At 43.6% G+C, this 6,856-nt stretch overlaps 1 long non-coding RNA gene across 1 annotated transcript; it reads left to right on the plus strand.

Moving 5' to 3' along the window:
* The first annotated feature begins 3,705 nt into the window (after positions 1 to 3,705).
* Positions 3,706 to 6,459, plus strand: LOC120962485 (uncharacterized). Its single transcript, XR_005753245.3, has 4 exons — positions 3,706 to 4,118; positions 4,198 to 4,419; positions 5,186 to 5,254; positions 6,259 to 6,459. It is a non-coding gene; the product is annotated as an uncharacterized lncRNA (long non-coding RNA).
* Positions 6,460 to 6,856: the final 397 nt, after the last annotated feature.

Here is a 6,856-nt window from a genome sequence, read left to right on the forward strand (position 1 = left end):
AATTCCCGGCGTTAGGCGGATTCCGGACAGAGGAAAAGAGGGGGAAAGTTCCATGTTCAGCATGCTAGGGGCAGGTGACAGACGAACGGACTACGTATTCGGATTCATCTCGTCGTTCTGAGCAACTTTCATGTATAAACCTTTTTCAACCGTGTTACGGATTATTTTCTATGAATTTCCAAAGTTTATAAGATTTTTTGAGTTAAATCAATTCGAAAATTAAATATCTAATTACCTCTTCCACATGGGGCTGTGCTAACCAGTGTGTATTACAAGTGGGACCATGGGTTGGGTTGACCGAGTCAAAGATTGAATAGTCAAAGGATGAATAGTGTAGGCGGGTCCCATATGTCATTGTCTATGGTTAAACTATACTTTAATTAAATTAGATTAAAAAATAGTGGGGGCCACTGTCATTGGCTAGCAGTTAGCCTAACAATTATTAACCTAAATCTAGATTAGCCTAAACTAATTGAACATGCCCGGCCACACACACAGAACACACACGCACACACACCACGCAACACACTCGGCCATGGCCTTGGCCATGGCCAGCCACAAGCAGCAGTGTAGAAGCGCAGCAGCAGCGTTGAGGCTAAGCAGCGGCATCAGCGAGCAAAGCAGCAGCAGTAGAGAACAGTACCAGCGAGCAGCGATGACAGCAAGTAGCAGCATTGGCAGGAACTAGCAGCACTAGTAGAGCAGCAGCTTGCAAGCGGCAGCAGCAGCAAGAACAATAGCAGGAGCAAAAGGGCAACGGCGGCGGTGGCGGTGTTAGGAAGGATGCGCGCGCGGGGCTGGCTGCGCCAGGGCGCGAACGGGACAGTCGGGGGCGCGCGGGATTTCTGGGGCAGGCGCACACAGGAGGGCGGGTGCGGCCACGGTGAGGTCCGGCCATGGCGGCCTCGGGTGGGCGCGGGTCTACAACGCTATTCGAAGGGGAAAAAAGGGGGGATCGAGGGAGATGCTCCATGGGGTAGATGGTGCGCTCGGAGAGGGCGGGAAGGGCTTGACGACGATGGATTTGACGAAGGCGTCCGGCGTTCCGAGGTTGAAGAAGACGAGCGGGTGGCGATCCGGTGCGGCTCCTGTCGAACGGGTGCGCGGAATCGATGCAGACGAGGACGACACAACTCCTGGATGTCCTCCTGGGCATCGGGGAGGTCGGTGGCCACGACGGCGACGACGGCACAGCGGCGATGGCGTCGGGTGGGTCTGGGGGAGAGCAAAGCGGCATGAGGGGAGGGAAGAGAGGGAGGACTAGGGTTCGCACGGGGCTCGGGGAGGCTTTGTAGGGCGTCAGCGGGTGCCTGGATGGCCGGCACGTCGCCACGGCGTGGCCATCGCCGGCGGATGGCCGCCACGCACCTTCTGTCACCTGTTACAGGAGAGGTGGTGGTGGTGGGTTGGGCCAGTGCTGCACCACGATGGCCCATATGCACATTAGGCTAGTGGTAGTTTCTCCCATTCCCTTTTCTGTTCATTTCATTTCTCTCTAGTATGCATTTTAAATTAATACCAATTGAATTTGGTTGAGTACAAAACTTGTCACACAAATCAAGCACAATTTTTTTAAGAGGCCCACAAGTTTCAAGTCAATTGGAATTGTATAGTTATTTGTACAAAATGAAACGGCTATTTTATTTGCTATTGGACAACTTTATATTTTACTAGGGATTACCCGATGAGTCAAACGACGTTGGTTTCAACATGACAATTTATCAGAGGGATTGTATAAAAATCCGAACATTTTAGTTTTATAGTTTGAGGAAATAATAATTTGACTTCTCATTTTTTTTAATTTGAGTTTGAATTGAATTTTGATCAAGTGCCAAACGGATTAGCAAAAAGGGGTCATGACATGGCACCATTAGGGGGAGATTACTATAGCTTGACACTGGGGGTGTTACAACTGACAGTGCACATCAAAACTTATTTTCCAAACTAGTGTGATGTTTGTATGGGTATATCTATCTCTCTCTCTATTATCTATTCTCTTCTAAACCCAAGACCCGCACCAAAGGAGTTACTACATTGCTTGCAAATCCTGACAATGGAGTGAATATGGATGCAACCTAGGGATGAGTTCAAGCTAAACCACATGTGCCAAGATACGCCAAGAAGCAGGCACAATCTTGTTGAAGGAAGAAACCTGGAGGAAGCTGCAGTTCATCAGTAGATATTTTATGGTAGTTGACGCAACCCTGAGAGTTCAAAGGAACGATAGATTGTTTTGTTTAGCATGCAGAACCAATGGAATTATCCGAACCTAGTTTGTGAAAAGAGAAATTTCTGCAATGTTTGTGAGGATGCCTGAGTGTTAGAATGCGAGATTTGCTAAACCATATACAAGGTAATGATTTGGGTGCGGAATAGATTGATCACCATACCGACTTACTCATATTATTCGCTCTTGCTATGTGGGATGGTAAATCTAGAGTGACTTACCTATAGTAGATACACGATGATGTTAAGCCTTAAATCATAGAATGGTATGCCATTTGACCCTTGTAGAAGGCAGTCGCTGCCAATAGTAGGTTGTAACGGTGAGGATGAACCAAGACCGTTTTCTGCACGAACCACCATAGAAGTATTCTCGATGACCACCATGAGAGTATCGATATTTGTTTAGTATCGGCGCAAAACCTGTGAGCCATGAAGTTTCAGTATATGGAAGACCCCTCTTTTGATAAGGGATTCAGAATTTCAAAGGAGTGCAAGACATATGCGTGAAGGATTTCATCGAAGGAGTAAGATTTTTGAAGATCGGTGACTTTTATTCTAAGGGTGGTAGTACTCCACACTCTTGGATAAACAATGGATATTCAAGGAGAATCCCAAACCTAACCTTTTCTTTCTAGCCTCTTCGAATCTCGAGGACGAGATTCATTTTAAGGGTGGTAGATTTGTAACATCCCAAAATTCTAAATTTTGGGAATGTTGATTATTTAAATAAGAGTAATTAAAAACTTGCTTGTGTTGCTTGTTGTTAGTTAATTTTGTCTAGGATTTGAAACATTTGGAGTTTAAATTAATATTAAATTGAGAGGGAATAAAATGACTTTCCCGATTATTCATTTGGTTCTTATTTTGCGTTTGAGAATATTCGGAATAGTTCCAATTAATATATGAGAGAGGATGACATGACTTCCTCAAAGAATGATATTGGTGAATAATTTAATATTCTCTTATTTTGTTTTCAACATTTAAAACAAATCCAACCAAAAAATTGAGAGAAGGTAATATGACTCCTTCAATACAAAAGAGTTGGAAATGATTTAAATCTTACTTGAATTTTTCCCTGGAGTTGAAGAGAATATTGTTTTATGGGACATTTTATAAGTGTCAAAATAAAGTTTATGAAAATATTATATTTTTTTGTATAAGTATATTGGACTGGAAAAATGTTCACTATGTTGTATGTAACTATATTTGTTTTTAGGATGTTCTGTTATTTTGTAGAAAAAAAGGTTTTGGATCATTTTTTGAGCCAAAGCCATTTCTATGAATTATAGAGAATAGGAAATATCTAAACCTATGATGCAGCCTATCTTGCTATCTCTCGCCCGCGCGCAGCGCAGCGAACCATCCGGCCCAGCCCATTAGCGCAGCAGCCACCCCTGCCCCATGTCCGTGTCATCGCTGACGTCATCCTCGCGGCCCACTTGTCGGCCTGTCTCTCCTTCCCCTGTTTGATTGACACGCGGACCCCACCACTCATCTCGCACCTCTGTTCGGACTCCTGTTCACGCACGATGGCGCGACCACGGCCAAACCAGACCACCCGCGGTTCCCGCGATCCCAAACCCTCGATCGAATCTGTAGAAACAGATCGAATTCCGTCGATCTCCTCTGCCAACTCCCTGCCTCGCCCTGTGGAACCGAGCTCAAAATCAAGCACACTGACCTCCCAAGTTTCGCTGCCCGAGCTTCCTTCCACGGCCAACTCCGGCAACTATAACCCACACCCCTGCCCCTCTGTTCGTCTGCAGAGTCTCCTTGATGCACTTCCTCTCCCTGACCATCTTCCCTCGTTGCAGACGCTCGGATTCGAGCTCGCCAGCCAAACCGATCTCCGCTGCCCGAAGTTCCTCCTCCGACGAATTTCACCGCTGCCAGTAAGTTTTGGTTCTCACCGAGCCTCTCAATGACTTCACCGAGACCTCGCTCACCTCCCTTGCATCCTTTTGTGCTCAGCACACTGCTGGTTCGAGCGCCCCACATCCTCCCGAAGATCACCGCCAACGCCGGAGATCCAACTCCACTGCATCGCCAACAGAGAGCGCCTCGTTCGCCGTTTATGCCACCATGGCCAGCCCGCCGAACGCCGCACCCGCACGCCATCTCGGCATCACCGGAGGCTGCCGGAGGAGCGCCGCCGCCCACGCCCGAAGCCGCCGCCGTTTCCCCCCTGCTTCGGTGAGCACGCACGCACAGCAACATCTCAGCCAATCCGCTTGCGACACATGGAGATATGCTACAGTAATCGCAGTTCAAAAACATGTTATGGACAGATTTTCACTAATTTTTTGTTTAGCTATATCTCTTGATCTGTATATCCAAATTCATTGATTATTTTTCCTGTGTACTCATATTGATCCGGAGAATCCAATAGCAGCAAAGTTTCACACCTTTGCACTGTTCAAATTTGAATTTGTTTGAATTCGAATTCAACCATCCGGAGGTCATATCTTTCAAACTATTTGTCGAAATAAATTGATACATTTTGCGTCTGAACCTCCGTATCATATACTTGCTAAAAATATTTTGTACACTCATATTCAAATACTTACCTGTTTTGAATTTAAATTTAATTCAAACCTCATTCCATTATAACTTGCGTTGTAGTGTTCCTATTCCATCAATTCTTTTTGCAAGTGAATTCTTGTATGTACTATGCAATCATTCAAACAATATTTATGTTGTTTCCAGATATTTTGATTTTGTTATATACTATCTCCGCTATAATCTTATATGCCAACAGTTCACCATCTGTTAGCTCTTTTCAGTTCATTCCTTCACCTGTCACCTTATATTACCGTTAGACCCTATATTATACTTTAAACCTATATTATATATTAAGCCTATATATATAGATGTTGCCCAACCTTGCCATATTTGTTTTGTTGTTATTTGGTTCTTATATATGGCTTGGTTATTGATTTGAGTTCTTTGGTTGCGATAGATTACTCGGAGCGTGACGAGTAGAAATTGTCAGGAATTATGAGTGCGACGACCTTCATCAAACTTACAGGCAAGTTACACCTTGATCATCCTTCATCCTATTATTTTTCTATGCATGTAGTTATATATATCACATTACTATATCATGCATGTGTAGGAATGTTATGGTAGCATGTTATTGCTATTGAGTTTCAACTTACTATGGCCTTATGTTGTAGATCGTGGTAGTCTATGCTATGTAGACGGGGATTGGTTCGTGTATGCATCGAGATTATGTGAGGCCTATATATAATATAACTTGAGTAAAAACATAATATATAATTCACCTCTGGACGGACAGGGTTGCATCATGGTTTCTTGTTCCTTTTCTAAGGACACGAACCATGGCAAAGTGCGGCCGAACGGTATTGCTGGGTGGTTTCAAGAACGTCATGGTTTATACCCTCTGAATGTAAGTGGGTGCCGTCCAGGTTCAAAAAGATCAGACAGACTTAGTGACTAGTAGCTTCCATGTACAACCACTGGCTAATATGGGCTCTGGCTTAGTTGATCAGCTGTGGAAACCTTACCCGGATGTGCCAGCAGATGTAGTTATGATAGTTGGGATGGGCCTCCTGTGGGACTAGGCGACTGCTTCTGAAATACTATGTCTCAATCTTCGGGTTGAGTCCAATGGGTAAAGTGTACAGACCTCTGTAGAGTGTATAAACTAATCATGATTAGCCGTGTCCCCGGTTATGGACAAATTTGAGCCACTATGCCATTACAGTTGTTGGATGATCTTGACAGATGATACTTTAATAAAATTTGAGTGGGAAACTTAATAATTGGGATAGGTTGGAATCGGATTGCCCAATTCAACCATGTGTATTTAATTGTAGCAAGACATAATAAAAAAATTGACTATTATATTATGTAGTTATCAGGGAAAAATTAGCTTTCTACAAAACAACCACTACATTATCCTGTTGATATACCTTGCATATACATGTAGGTCTGTTATATAATTCCTATGTGACTTACCAGTACATTCAAAGTATTGACCCTTCGCGGCTGCAACGTTTCATGTTGCAGATTTTATACGATGAGTGAGTGATACAATGCCTATACTCGACATTTTCCTGTGGTGTGTTGATGGACTTCATGAAGATTTTATTTGCTTTTCCGTTGTATTTTGTTTGTATGCTAGCCTTGAGCTATGGAGGTATGTAATATTTTAAGTCTGGATCTATGATGTAATATTATGACATGTGGTTTATTCTTTATATTACATCTTGTACTGTGTGTGCTAGCTATTGATCCAGGGACTAGCACAGTGAGCATAGAGACATCGAATCTTATCAGGTTCGGGTCGTTACATATTCTCCGTGAAGTTTCAGGTCATTCCGAGAACTTCTATTTCTGCACAAAAATAACACCATGGCAATTCTGCTGAAAACAACATCAGTCCGGGTTAGTTCCGTTCAAATCATGCAAATTGGAGTTCGAAACAAGGGCAAAGGAGTTTGGAAAAGTAGATACGATGGAGACGTACTAACTCCCCCAAGCTTAACCCATTGCTTGTCCTCAAGCAATTCAGTTGACAAACTGAAAGTGATAAAGAAAAACTTTTACAAACTCTGTTTGATCTTGTTGTTTCAAATACGTAAAGCCAGCATTCAGGTTTTCAGCA

Source organism: Aegilops tauschii, chromosome 4 (genome assembly GCF_002575655.3).
Source record: "Aegilops tauschii subsp. strangulata cultivar AL8/78 chromosome 4, Aet v6.0, whole genome shotgun sequence".
NCBI lineage: Eukaryota > Viridiplantae > Streptophyta > Magnoliopsida > Poales > Poaceae > Aegilops > Aegilops tauschii.